Source organism: Triticum aestivum, chromosome 2B (genome assembly GCF_018294505.1).
Source record: "Triticum aestivum cultivar Chinese Spring chromosome 2B, IWGSC CS RefSeq v2.1, whole genome shotgun sequence".
Taxonomy (NCBI): Eukaryota; Viridiplantae; Streptophyta; class Magnoliopsida; order Poales; family Poaceae; genus Triticum; species Triticum aestivum.
Genome location: NC_057798.1, coordinates 170018034 through 170032413, shown reverse-complemented (window position 1 = coordinate 170032413; position 14380 = coordinate 170018034).

Genomic DNA, 14380 nt, shown 5'->3' with positions numbered 1-14380 from the left:
CCCCACCCGTGGGACCTGCACGCGTCAGCCCCGCCATTGTTCATATGGATAAGGTGAAAGCATATTTCCCCGATTACGCTTTCACTTTTTCTGTTCAGGCCCCTGGTTGAAAAGATTTTCATTACAGATGGGTCCCTGGCAGAAAAACATCCATAACTTTTTATCCGTAGCTCCAAATCAGGTGAAACCAATGCTCACTTCTTCATTTCGTCGAGCCCGTTCTATTGGTCATGTTTTCACTATTGTTTGACACTGTGAAAATGACCTTTTTGCCCTTGCCCTTATTCAGCCCCCTCCGAGAGAGAACGATTTCCGGCGATTCTTTCCGCGAGCTTCTGACACTTTCTTCCAGTGATTTCCTCCACCCCAGGAAAGCTAAAATACCCACTTGCATGATAGTCATGCAGTAGCCATGGTTTTCAACTTGAATATTTAATAAATGTTTGCTTGTTGAAAAGATGGTTATCGTTGTTCCGGTGATGTTTAAATTTGCATGTTCACTTTTGTTCTATGTTGTTTTGTACTCTGTGATCATGTTCTACCTGCTAGTATTACCTTTCGTATGTTTATGATTGCTAGTGATACATGTTGATGTTGGTGATGGTTATGCTAGTCAGTATGCCTGATGTCTACTACACAACCTTCTTCTTGTAGACGTTGTTGGGACTGCAAGTGCACAGGTTTGTAGGACAGTAGCAAATTTCCCTCAAGTGGATGACCTAAGGTTTATCAATCCGTGGGAGGCGTAGGATGAAGATGGTCTCTCTCAAACAACCCTGCAACCAAATAACAAAGAGTCTCTTGTGTCCCCAACACACCCAATACAATGGCAAATTGTATTGGTGCACTAGTTTGGCGAAGAGATGGTGATACAAGTGAAATAAGGATGGTAGATATAGGTTTTTGTAATCTGAAAATATAAAAACGGCAAGGTAACTAGTGATAAAAGTGAGCGCAAATGGTATTGAAATGATAGGAAACAAGGCATAGGGTTCATACTTTCACTAGTGCAAGTTCTCTCAACAATAATAACATAGATAGATCATATAAAAATCCCTCAACATGCAACAAAGAGTCACTCCAAAGCCACTAATAGCGGAGAACAAACGTAGAGATTATGGTAGGGTACGAAACCACCTCAAAGTTATTCCTTCGGATCAATCTATTCAATAGTCCGTACTAGAATAACACCTTAAAACACAAATCAACCAAAACCATAATGTCACCTAGATACTCCATTGTCACCTCAAGTATCCATGGGCATGATTATACGATATGCATCACACAATCTCAGATTCATCCAACCAACACAAAGTACTTCAAAGAGTGCCCCAAAGTTTCTACCGGAGAGTCAAGAAAACATGTGCCAACCCCTATTCATATATTCATGGGCGGAACCCGCAAGTTGGTCACCAAAACATACATCAAGTGGCACGTGATATCCCATTGTCACCACAGATAAACACGGCAAGACATACATCATGTGTTCTCAAAGAAAGACTCAATCCGATAAGATAACTTCAAGAGGGAAACTCAATTCATCACAAGAGAGTATAGGGGGAGAAACATCATAAGATCCAACTATAATAGCAAAGCTCGCGATACATCAAGATCGTGCCATAGAGAGAACACGAGAGAGAGAGAGATCAAACACATAGCTACTGGTACATACCCTCAGTCCCGAGGGTGAACTACTCCCTCCTCATCATGGAGAGCGCCGGGATGATGAAGATGGCCCCTGGTGATGGGTTCCCCCTCCGGCAGGGTGCCGAAACGAACTCCCAAGAGGTTTTTGGTGGCTACAGAGGCTTTTGGCAGCGGAACTCCCGATCTATCTTGATATCTGATGGTTTTAGGGTACGTAGGCTTATATAGGCGAAAGAAGTCTGTCGGGAGGTGCTCGAGGGGCCCACGATACAAGGGGCGCGCCCTACAAGGGGCGCCCTCCTATCTCGTGGCTGCCTCGAGGATCTTCTGACGTGAACTCCAAGTCTCCAGGATCATATTCTTCCAAAAAATCACGATGCCTAAGGTTTCATTCCGTTTGGACTCCGTTTGATATCCCCTTTCTTCGAAATACTGAAACAGGCAATAAAACAACAATATGGGCTGGGCCTCCGGTTAAGAGGTTAGTCCTAAAAGTAATATAAAAGTGTATAATAAAGCCCATAATCATTCAGAACAGATAATAAAATAGCATGAATGCTTCATAAATTATAGATACGTTGGAGACGTATCAGCATCCCCAAGCTTAATGCCTACTCGTCCTCGAGTAGGTAAATGATAAAGAAAGAATTTATGAAGTGTTAATGCTAGAAGGTGCACAAGTTTGATCAATGATAATTTCTATCACCTTTTCTAGCATGATAGTATGTCATGACAGGGGTTCATCTCATAAAACTTCTCATGATAAAGTAACAAGCAATTCACATGTCAAAGCGTAGACCATAAACTTTCTTGAAAACTAGCAAACTTCATTCTCAGTTATCAAGCAATTGGAATTCATCTTATTTTCAGGAATAACAAACTCCACATACTCAACTATCATATAGTCTTCTACAATTGCTAACACTCACGCAATACTAATGGTTATGGAGTTTTAATCGAACACTGAGAAAGATAGGGGCTTATAGTGTTGCCTCCCAACGTATTCACCTTTGGGTGATGTCAACAATAATAGTTCATGCTAACTTACATTCAATTGGATATATATATATATATCAGGATCACCCCAACACAAAGTGCTTGCCAAAGGATAAAATGAAAAAGGGAAAGGTGAAGATCACCTTGACTCTTGCATAAAGTAAAAGATAGGCCCTTCGCAGAGGGAAGCAGAGGTTGTCATGCGCTTTAGGGTTGGATACACAAAATCTTAATGCGAAAGAACGTCACTTTATATTGCCCCTTGTATGTGGACCTTTATTATGCAGTCTGTCGCTTTTATTGCTTCCATAACAAGATCGTACAAAGCTTATTTTCTCCGCACTAATAAGTCATGCATATTTAGAGAGCAATTTTTATTGCTTGCGCCGATGACAACTTACTTGAAGGATCTTACTCAATCCATAGGTAGGTATGGTGGACTCTCATGGCAAAACTGGGTTTAAGGATATTTGGAAGCACAAGTAGTATCTCTACTTGGTGCAAGGAATTTTGGCTAGCAAGAGGGGGGAAGGCAAGCTCAACATGTCTGAATGATCCATGACAATATACTTTAACTGAGATGTCGGAAAACATAAACCATTACGTTGTCTTCCTTGTCCAACATCAACTCTTTAGCATGTCATACTTAATGAGTGCTCCCAATTATAAAAGATGTCTAGGATAGTATATTTATATGTGGAATATCTCTTCCTTCAATATTCTTTCATGAATTGTTCAAATGACCAATACAATGCTTGCTAACCTTCAATAAATTTACAACCTCTACTTCTTAGATGTGAAGTCATTACTCCCCATGGGATAAGCAAATGAGGCATATAAAATTTCAGATTTATGACATTCAACTCATACAACCATTTACTCATAGGATATAAGTGAAGCACACGAGTAAATGACAAACTACTCCAACAAGATATAAGTGAAGATCAATTCGTAGCTAAATAATTATGTAGCTTTGCGAAGACTCTCTCTCATTTAAGAATTTCAGATCTTGGTATTCTAATCAAGCAGCAAGCAAAACAAAATAAAATGACATTGCAAGTATAGCACAACTCATGTGAAGAAGCAAAAACTTAGGCTCAACCGATACTAACCGATGGTTGTTGAAGAAGAAAGGTGGGATGCCTCGCGGGGCATCCCCAAGCTTAGATGCTTGAGATTTCTTGAAATATTATCTTGGGGTGCCTTGGGCATCCCCAAGCTTGAACTTTTGTGTCTCCTTAATTCCTCTCATATCATGGTTTTTCTTTTTATCAAAAGCTTCACCCACAACAAACTCAACAAGAACTCGTGAGATAGGTTAGTATAAACCAATGAAAAACCTTATCATTTTCTACTTTTACAAATCACTAAAATTATTATTCAACATTGCATACTAAATGCCTCTGCATATTTAATACTCCTATCCTCAAATAGAATCATTAAACAAGCAAACATACGCAAAGAATGCAAACATAACAGCAATCTGTCAAAACAGTATAGTCAGTAAAGAATGCAAGATTCATCATACATCCCTAACTCCAAAAATTATGAAATAAAATTCCCACTGTAGTAAATTTATCAGAGCTCATTATGCAAAAAGTTTCAACATTCTACCATTCTCTGACCTTTCTAGGGAATTTTTGCAACAGCGGTAAACTTTCTGTTTTCAAACAGCAACATGTATACTAGCAAAATAAGCATGGCAAAGGCTGTCCTTGACTTTTTTATTGAAACTAAAGATACAGAAAATTATTCTAAATAAAATCAAGTAAATACTAACAAGAGAAAATGACACTCCAAGCAAAACACATATCATGCGGTGAATAAAAATATAGCTCCAAGTAAAGTTACCGATGAACGAAGACGAAGGAGGGGATGCCTTCCGGGGCATCCCCAAGCTTAGGCTCTTGGTTGTCCTTGAATATTACCTTGGGGTGCCTTGGGAATCCCCAATCTTAGGCTCTTGCCATTCCTTATTCCATAGTCCATCAAATCTTTACCCAAAACTTGAAAACTTCACAACACAAAACTCAACCGAAAACTCGTAAGCTCCGTTAGTATAAGAAAATAAAACCACCACTTAGGTACTGTAGTGAACTCATCCTAAATTCATATTAGTGTAATATCTACTGTATTCCAACTTATCTATGGTTCATACCACTTAATACTAGCCATAGATGCATCAAAATAAGCAAACAACACATAGAAAACAGAATCTGTCAAAAACAGAACAGTCTGTAGTAATCTGTATCAAAAGTATACTTCTGGAACTCCAAAAATTCTACCAAATTAGGAAGACCTGATAAATTTTTGTACCAATCCATAGCAAAAAGAATCAGATCAGAATCACGTTTCTGTGAATTAGCAAAACTAATTTACTGGGTACAAAAGTTTCTGATTTTCAGCATGATCAACACAACTATCACCGTAAGCTATCCTAAAGCTCTTACTTGGCACTTTATTGAAACAAAAGCTATAAAACATGATTAATACAGTAGCATAATCATGTGAACACACAAAAACAGTAAGGATAGATATTGTATTGTCTCCCAACAAGCGCTTTTCTTTAATGCCTTTCTAGCTAGGCATGATGATGACAATGATGCTCACATAAAAGATAAGAATTGAAACATAAAGAGAGCATCAAGAAGCATATGACTAGCAGATTTAAGCCTAACCCACTTCCTATTCATAGGTATTTTGTGAGCAAACAACTTATGGGAACAATAATCAACTAGCATAGGAAGGCAAAACAAGCATAGCTTCAAGATTTTCAACACATAGAGAGGAAACTTGACATTATTGCAATTCCTACAAGCATATATTCCTCCCTCATAATAATTTTCAGTAGCAACATGAATGAATTCAACAATATAACCAGCACCTAAAGCATTCTTTTCATGATCTACAAGCATAGAAAATTTACTACTCTCCACATAAGCAAACTTCTCATTCGGAATAGTGGGAGTATCATAAGAGACTTGAACACTAAAAATTGTTTCCACATTAAAAGAGTAATGTTCAGAAAAAGGGTAATCATAATCATGACAAGATTTGTAAATATAATCATCACTACTTTTTATAGCATAAGTTTCATCACAATAATCATCATAAGTAGCAACTTCGTCTCATCATAATCGATTGAAACCTCTCCCAAGATAGTGGAATCACTAAATAAAGTTGACACTCTTCCAAATCCACTTTTGTATTCATCACAATAAAATTCAATATCTTCCAAAATAGTGGGATCACTACTTCCTAAAGTTGACACTCTTCCAAACCCACTTTCATCAATATAATCATCATAAGTAGGAGGCATGCTTTCAACATAATAAATATTCTCATCAAAACTTGGGGGACAAAAAAATATCATCTTCATCAAACATAGCTTCCCCAAGCTTGTGGCTTTGCATATCATTAGCATCATGGATATTCAAAGAATTCATACTAACAACATTGCAATCATGCTCATCATACGAATATCTAGTACCAAACATTTTAATGCATTCTTCTTCTAGCACTTGAGCACAATTTTCCTTTTCATCATACTCACGAAAGATATTAAAAAGATGAAGCGTATGAGACAAGCTTAACTCCATTTTTTTGTAGTTTTCTTTTATAAACTAAACAAGTCATAAAACAAGAAACAAAAAGATTCGATAGCAAGATCTAAAGATATACCTTCAAGCACTCACCTCCCCGGCAACGGCGCCAGAAAAGAGCTTAGTTGAAGGGGTGTGAGTGAGTGCCTCTTAACTAGCCTCCCCGGCAACGGTGCCAGAAAAGAGCTTGATGTCTACTATACAACCTTCTTCTTGTAGACGTTGTTGGGCCTGCAAGTGCACAGGTTTGTAGGACAGTAGCAAATTTCCCTCAAGTGGATGACCTAAGGTTTATCAATCCGTGGGAGGCGTAGGATGAAGATGGTCTCTCTCAAACAACCCTGCAACCAAATAACAAAGAGTCTCTTGTGTCCCCAACACACCCAATACAATGGCAAATTGTATAGGTGCACTAGTTCGGCGAAGAGATAAGGATGGTAGATATAGATTTTGTAATCTGAAAATATAAAAACAGCAAGGTAACAAATGATAAAAGTGAGCATAAACGGTATTGCAATGATAGGAAACAAGGCATAGGGTTCATACTTTCACTAGTGCAAGTTCTCTCAACAATAATAACATAGATAGATCATATAACAATCCCTCAACATGCAACAAAGAGTCACTCCAAAGCCACTAATAGCGGAGAACAAATGTAGAGATTATGGTAGGGTACAAAACCACCTCAAAGTTATTCTTTCGGATCAATCTATTCAAGAGTTCGTACTAGAATAACACCTTAAGACACAAATCAACCAAAACCATAATGTCACCTAGATACTCCATTGTCACCTCAAGTATCCGTGAGCATGATTATACGATATGCATCACACAATCTCAGATTCATCCAACCAACACAAAGTACTTCAAAGAGTGCCTCAAAGTTTCTACCGGAGAGTTAACAAAACGTGTGCCAACCCCTATGCATAGGTTCATGGGCGGAACCCATAAGTTGGTCACCAAAACATACATCAAGTGGCACGTGATATCCCATTGTCACCACATATAAACACGGCAAGACATACATCAAGTGTTCTCAAAGAAAGACTCAATCCGATAAGATAACTTCAAGAGGGAAACTCAATTCATCACAAGAGAGTAGAGGGGGAGAAACATCATAAGATCCAACTATAATAGCAAAGCTCGCGATACATCAAGATTGTGCCATAGAGAGAACACGAGAGAGAGAGACATCAAACACATAGCTACTGGTACATACGCTCAGCCCCGAGGGTGAACTACCCCCTCCTCGTCATGGAGAGCGCCGGGATGATGAAGATGGCCACCAGTGATGGGTTCCCCCTCCGGCAGGGTGCCGGAATGGACTCCCGAGAGGTTTTTGGTGGCTACAGTGGCTTGCGGCGGCGGAACTCCCGGTCTATCTTGATATCTGATGGTTTTAGGGTATGTAGGCTTATATAGGCGAAAGAAGTCGGTCGGGAGGTGCTCGAGGGGCCCACGAGATAGGGGGCGCACCCTACAGGGGGGGCGCCCTCCTATCTCGTGGCTGCCTCGAAGATCTTCTTACATGAACTCCAAGACTCCGGGATCATATTCTTCCAAAAAATCACGATGCCAAAGGTTTCATTCCATTTGGACTCTGTTTGATATTCCTTTTCTTCGAAATATTGAAACAGGCAATAAAACAGCAATATGGGTTGGGCCTCTAGTTAATAGGTTAGTCCCAAAAGTAATATAAAAGTGTATAATAAAGCCTATAATCATTCAAAACAGATAATAAAATAGCATGAATGCTTCATAAATTATAGATACGTTGGAGATGTATCATGCCATGTTCAGTGGATATGAGTTATTGTTGATATGGTGGATAGTTATGTGATACCCTCATGATTATGTTGATATCATGTTCATGCATTTTATCATGGCTCAGCATATTTGCATTCAAGTCAACCGGATTAAATTGAACTTGAACTACTGTTGGCTGAGTCATGGTGCCGCTGAATCGATGCTGACCGGTGCAACCACGCTTACCGGTATGGGACGGTCCTAACTGGGTCTATTGTTGTGCCTCTCGCCGGTGCCTCCAACGAGGGAAGGTTATGGGCGTGCGCTACACTGATCAGGTAGGCGGACATAAGCCTTGTGTGCCCGTTGTGAGTTAGTTTTTGGATCCGGGTCCCAGAGTGGGATGGGCCACGATGGTGGCCGTTGTGTCTGGAGGTAGACACAGGGCCACCCATGATTTAGCCCAGTGGGGACTGAGTCGGAGTGGCCGGGAGAGTGTCATGGCAGTAGGACGGTTTTGACGGAATGCCGTTGGTCCACCCGAATGGGAGTGCGAGGCCACGGGTTCCGTAGTGTGGGTATAGTGTACTAACCTCTGCAGAGTGTATATTAAATATATCGATAGCCGCCCCGCGGATAAGGGCCCAGGTCGAAAGTAGGTCACACCATGAGTCAACAGTAATAAGAATAATGTGCTTAATAACAGTGAGATAAGTTGATTGTGATCGCCGTAAGGATCACGGGCCAAGTGTTGGTCGGGTGGTGATCGCCGTAAGGATCACAGTTTGGGGCCAAGTGTTGGTCGGGTGGTGATTGCCGTAAGGATCACGGTGGTATCGAGGATACCGAGTCATTGTGTATTCATGATGTTGAATGAGAATCGTGGGTAAAGGTCAAGCTCCTTGTGGTCATTTAATGATTACTACAGTATTGTTTATACCAAGCTTGATATGATCCTAAGATGATCGTGTGATGTCCAAGGTTGGTAAGTGATGCATGTGACAGTTACGAGGTAGCCCGAGCAGAATAAGTGGTGCATATATTGTCATCATGTTGCATGCTAGTATTGTTGGATAAATATGCTCATGTTGTGATAGCTGTATCATGTTTATGATGGTCATGCCATGTTATTCTGATTATATCATGTTAAATTCCTGTTTAACCTGTAATTGCCATTCTGTTGTTTGTCTTGAATGCTTCTGGTTATTGTGAGCTTTCAAGTACATTCAATGTACTGACTTGGCGTGTCATGCCAGCTTGCATTTCATGCCGGATCTGATTGCTTGCTTGTCGTGGTTTCCGTTCATGCGAGCTAGGATAAGCGTTCCAGCCAGAGTCCCTGCGGAGTGGAGTTCACCACCGTCGTTGTTGTTCCGCTGCTAGAGTTATTCCGCTGCTTCGAGTTGTTCTCCTGCTTGCATAGAGTAACTGAGGATGGCGTAGTGTCGCCGTACCGATGTTATTCATTGTAATATCGGAGAGACCCTGTATTCATGTTCGTGTAATAATAAAGAGCTAGTTTTTTCTATGTTAAGCAGTGTCGTATTCCAGAAGACTTCATCTCGATCTCTGGGCTGGAATACGGGGCGTTTCGGTTTTCTCTGAGCCGGGGTGCCACAACGCTTGGTATCAGAGCAGGTCTGGCTGTAGGGCGCCCTAGACCGCACGAACGTTAGAAAGCGGTAGTATAGACCCCAGTTGGTTTGTTGCACTTGATTGCTGCATTTGTTTGTTGGATAGCATGCATCTAGCCTTAGTATTTGTGATAACGGTTTATCTGGTGAGTGTAGTTGGCATCGGTTCGGATCCACTACAGCTCAACCTTTGCATTTCTCCAGTTCCCTTTTTCTTTCGGTGTTTGGTGTCATTTTTGTCCCAGCTGAGTGATGCCAAGTGATCCCGACACTGTTTGCAAAAATGGTGCTCAGGTATCGCACCGATATCTTTCTTTCAGTCCCGCCTATCATTTTGGTGATGGACATGCTTCTACCCCGGATCGTCCTTTTATTTTTGTCGTGTTGGCAACCCTTAATGATCTTAGTTATCAAGAAAGGGCAATGACAGCAGCCTCAGTTTTCCCCGTTATCCTATTTCTTGGACGAGTATTGATCTTTTTTCCGTCCGCTTGATAATAATGTGGTTGCGACCTTCGTGTCCCACCGCATGATTACCGAGTACGTCCTCGCCTCCAAGCTAGTTCAAGTTGCCACCTGGCTAAGCTAGCACTTGGTGTAGCGCTATTTACACCAATTCTTCCACACATTTATTTGTCCTCGTGCACACCGCCACAGCATATTAGACCGCAATACCGGAGTTTCCGTGAGATTTTGTGCTTAGGTGTGCATGCATATTATTGTGTGAGTAGCAGTAATATGTGATGATTGCTTGATTAATTATATTAGTAGTTTGCTTGTGTGCTTTTGTTTTAGTCGTTTCTGTTGTTCTTTTCTTTGGGCCTTCAGTGTTACAAAATTTTCCCCTATCAAAGTTGCTCGTAAATCGACACCGGACCCAAAGAGTCCGCAAGAAATGCGTATATTTGGAAACTCAGCTAAACAGAATGGAATTGTCAGCAGACTGCAGTGAAATTGGAAATAGCTCATCTGAATGCAAAAGAAATCCTGGATGGACCGTCAGTATCAAATTTGCATTAGCGTGCACTCATCACAATAAAATGATCCAATCAGCAAGAAGATAAATTGTGTGCAAGGTTGACAGAATATTATCAAAGGTATGGCTCAGATACAAGTTTAATTTTTCGTTGAGGATGATTGTGGAACTCGATGTACCTGGAAGCAAGCAAAAATATGGCATGTACTCAGAAAGGAGGATAGTCCAGTAAAACCCTGCTTCATACAAGAAATCAACATCAGAAATATTAAGATGGTATGTATATGTGAAAATCAGTCCGCATATCACAAAAAGAAGTTTCTGGTGTAAGCAACCCACTTTTCCCTCGCAAGATACCCGATAAGCTTCTAAGACAAGATTCATCTATCTTCCTCAATATGATACGTGGATGATTTCCCGTGCAAGGTACTCTGCCTTCTTCAATAAGTAACCGCAAAAGCTTCCAGCATACGGTACTGAGTCTTTCCCCAGCAAAGTCTTTAAGGGGGTAAGCTTCTGAAGCACGATATTCAGTCTTCTTTAGCAAGCTGTCTAATGAAAGTTTTGAGCACAAGCCAGCAAATATTCCTCAATAAGACATTGCTACAAGGTAGTACATTGTGAATTGACAGCATATGGCAGTGAATCCCAAGAATCAGATCCACAACATTTTGGTCAGAATCAAGAATCAGTCAGAATACACGTCTGTCTCGGGAATCGGATTCTCATATATATATGCGGTGAGCATACCACCCAGATCTTACAAGTCACTCGGATGAGGATCTGAACCACGTGAGGATGGTTACGAGAATAAAGCCAGTATACACCACAGTGTGACAAAGGATTATGAGGATTGACGGCATCAATGAGCTCAATACAAGTACCCGTGAACCTGGAAAATGATCCTGATGAGCCCTTGTCCCGTTTTCTCCAATGACGGCACCACGCCTGTGATCTAAGCTGTTTCTAGCTATCCGGGGTGGATGCGGATTTTTATTTCTCTCTTCAACGACTGTTATGAGTTCTGAGCTGCTTTTCGGTCGTCCCGTATAGCTGTTGAGTTTCTTTTTGTGACAGTAGCCCTATAGCTGCTTTTTGGCTATTTTAGGGAGCTGTCACCTTCTTCGTATCGACCCGGTCTCATGCTCTGAGCTGCTTTTTCGGTCGTCCTGAGCCGTGGTTGAGTTATTCCAGTAATGTCCCAGATCTGAGTTGTAAAGACCGTTCTGGTGGCTACTGATTTATTTGTCGATTTCTTGCAAGGGTTTCAGATGATCATTTCCCAACGATCAGAACTTGAGAGGTGTTGAACCTGCAATCTAATGGGTTACCCTATCAGAAGAATGAGGATAAGCTACGATTGCCGAAAAAATTGCACCAACAGTACCTATGGCCATACGAAGAAGCAATATGACCAAGCTCTTTCAGCCAAGGATCCAGACCAAGAAAATAATAATGAAGGAGCAAGACCAGTGATGCAGGTATGAAAATTGTACACGACCCCCCATGGTGCAGATCCCCTGGACAGTCTAAGTCAGTATTGAGTAATCGGCATGAGGAATAACAGTTTGGAAGCCTGAGTCCTCACTTATATGAATCATCATGGATAGACTGTCATGAAAAAAAATCCATCAGAACCACCGTCAGTCAAGTCCGCACATATTATCATACAGGCCAAACCCTTTATGCTGGCCGTGACAGGAGACAATCAAATATTTGGTACGGATCCGATGCTCACAACAGTGGAACCAGTTAAGATGATTCAGAAACTTCTGTAGTGAGTTAGAATCTGTCAGGAAACAGTTATATTTTAATTCACTGTTTGGAACCCAAAGGACCTGCATTTAGTGGAGAAACCCAATGCAATGAGTCAGAGCTTGAGTTTTCATCAGAAAAATCTGATCATCATTACATGAAAGGTTGTCAGTGCCTGGTGGCACACCCAGCGGAAATCACTTTTGGATTTGTGAGACGGACATATATTTCAGTCGTGAAAATCAAATCACACTCAGCTAGTCAGCAGATCTAAAAAGAAATTGGATCCTATATAAGCATGAACAAGGAAGGTAAGATCTGTCAGAATGTGGATACAGTAAAGCAAACCACCCAGGGCCAATCGGATAAAAATTTAATGGGAACAACAATAAAGGAAAAAGGATACCCGAGTTGGAAACGGTTTCCTTAAGTCTGAATATTCATACTTGTTCCCTGAGCAACCAAATCTCGAGGACGAGATTTCTTTCAGGGGGTAAGGTTTGTGACAGCCTGATTTTTGGCCCTTTCTTTCTTTTGTTTTTCCAAGGTTTTTGCTTGAGTTTTCTTTTTCCGTGGCTTTTTGGTCTGGAAACTGAAGAAGATGTCCTCTTCTTTGCTTCCAGAGTGGCTTGTCATTCCCAAATCTTTCCCTAGACCCTGTCATTTCCATCCTAGCCCAAATCCCAATATTTTTTTGTTGGGAATATTCCTTTTCTATTAAAGGAATAACTCAAATTGCCCTAGGTTGTGAAGCAACCTATATTTTCTTCACTCCAAAATCTCCCAAATAATTCTCATAAATTGTTTGGGTCATATATTGATCAAACATGGCAAAACTTTTCATTGCCATGTTCAAAAATAATTCTCCAATATTCCTTTTTCTATTCTGCCCTGAATGGCACTTTGTGAAGGAAGTGTCATTTATATTTCTCCTATTGACTCCCAACCTTTTTGGGAATATTTATATATCCAAATAATTGCCCCATGCACAAGTTCAAATTTATTTGCCTAGCCAATCTTCCCCAGTGAATTTTCAAAGTTTCTGTCAGACAGAAGGCTTTGTGAAGGAAGTACTAGCTAGCAGTACCCAAATGAGTTGCACTTTTGCACAATCCTTAATGTGCTAATATTAATCCCCTCCAGCCATTTTAATACCCATACAATTATCTATGTGAGCACAGGAGCAAATCTTTGTTTCTGGCAATATTTTTAGGTTGTGAAGCAAGTATATTTTATGTTGCTTCAAAAATCCTGATAAATTACTGGATCATTATTATACCCATAAAACATCTCTTCGCCCATCTTGGCATCATTTTATTGATCCATTTGACCACCAATATTATTTCAAGTTTCTGGTTAGGAGAGATGTTTGTGAAGCAGGTGCTATTTTGGCTTGTCCATTTAGCATGATATTTTTACAGCATCTTTATATGTCAATATCATGATGATTTGCCAAGTTTCATCCCATTCCATAACTCCATGTGAGAGCATCATCATGATCTTCATTTTTGGACCAAAAATGCAGTTGTGAAGCAACTGCAGTAAATCTTGATCCTTTTACCATAAAAACCTCCAGGAGGAAAGTCCTTCGATAGATAAACCTCCCAGACAAGCTAGTTACTGAGTTACCTAGCTGGTGTCCCCACTGCACAGCACAAACACTTGACTGCTGGTTTACTTTGGAGCTAAGTTCCATTCTCCTCTTTGCCCCTGGAATGATTTATTTCCTCAGTTATACTAAGGTCACTAATGTCATTCCACTAGACATGGTCGGCCACGCCAAAACTAGCCATTTGCTCCACTGCCGGTGGTGATCACGCTGATGTCAGGCAAATTTCGTGTTCTGGCTTCTTCCCGGCCCTGTGTCCGTCGTCTTCCTCGTCCTCTCGACCTCTATCCATGTCTAGTAGCTGCCCCGTGAGCCTCTGAATCTCCCTGTGTTTCTTCTTCGTCGTGGTTCGCCATGAATGCGTCGCTAGCTCCATGCCCGTGCCAAGTCTAGCCTTTGCCGCCATTAAAGCTTG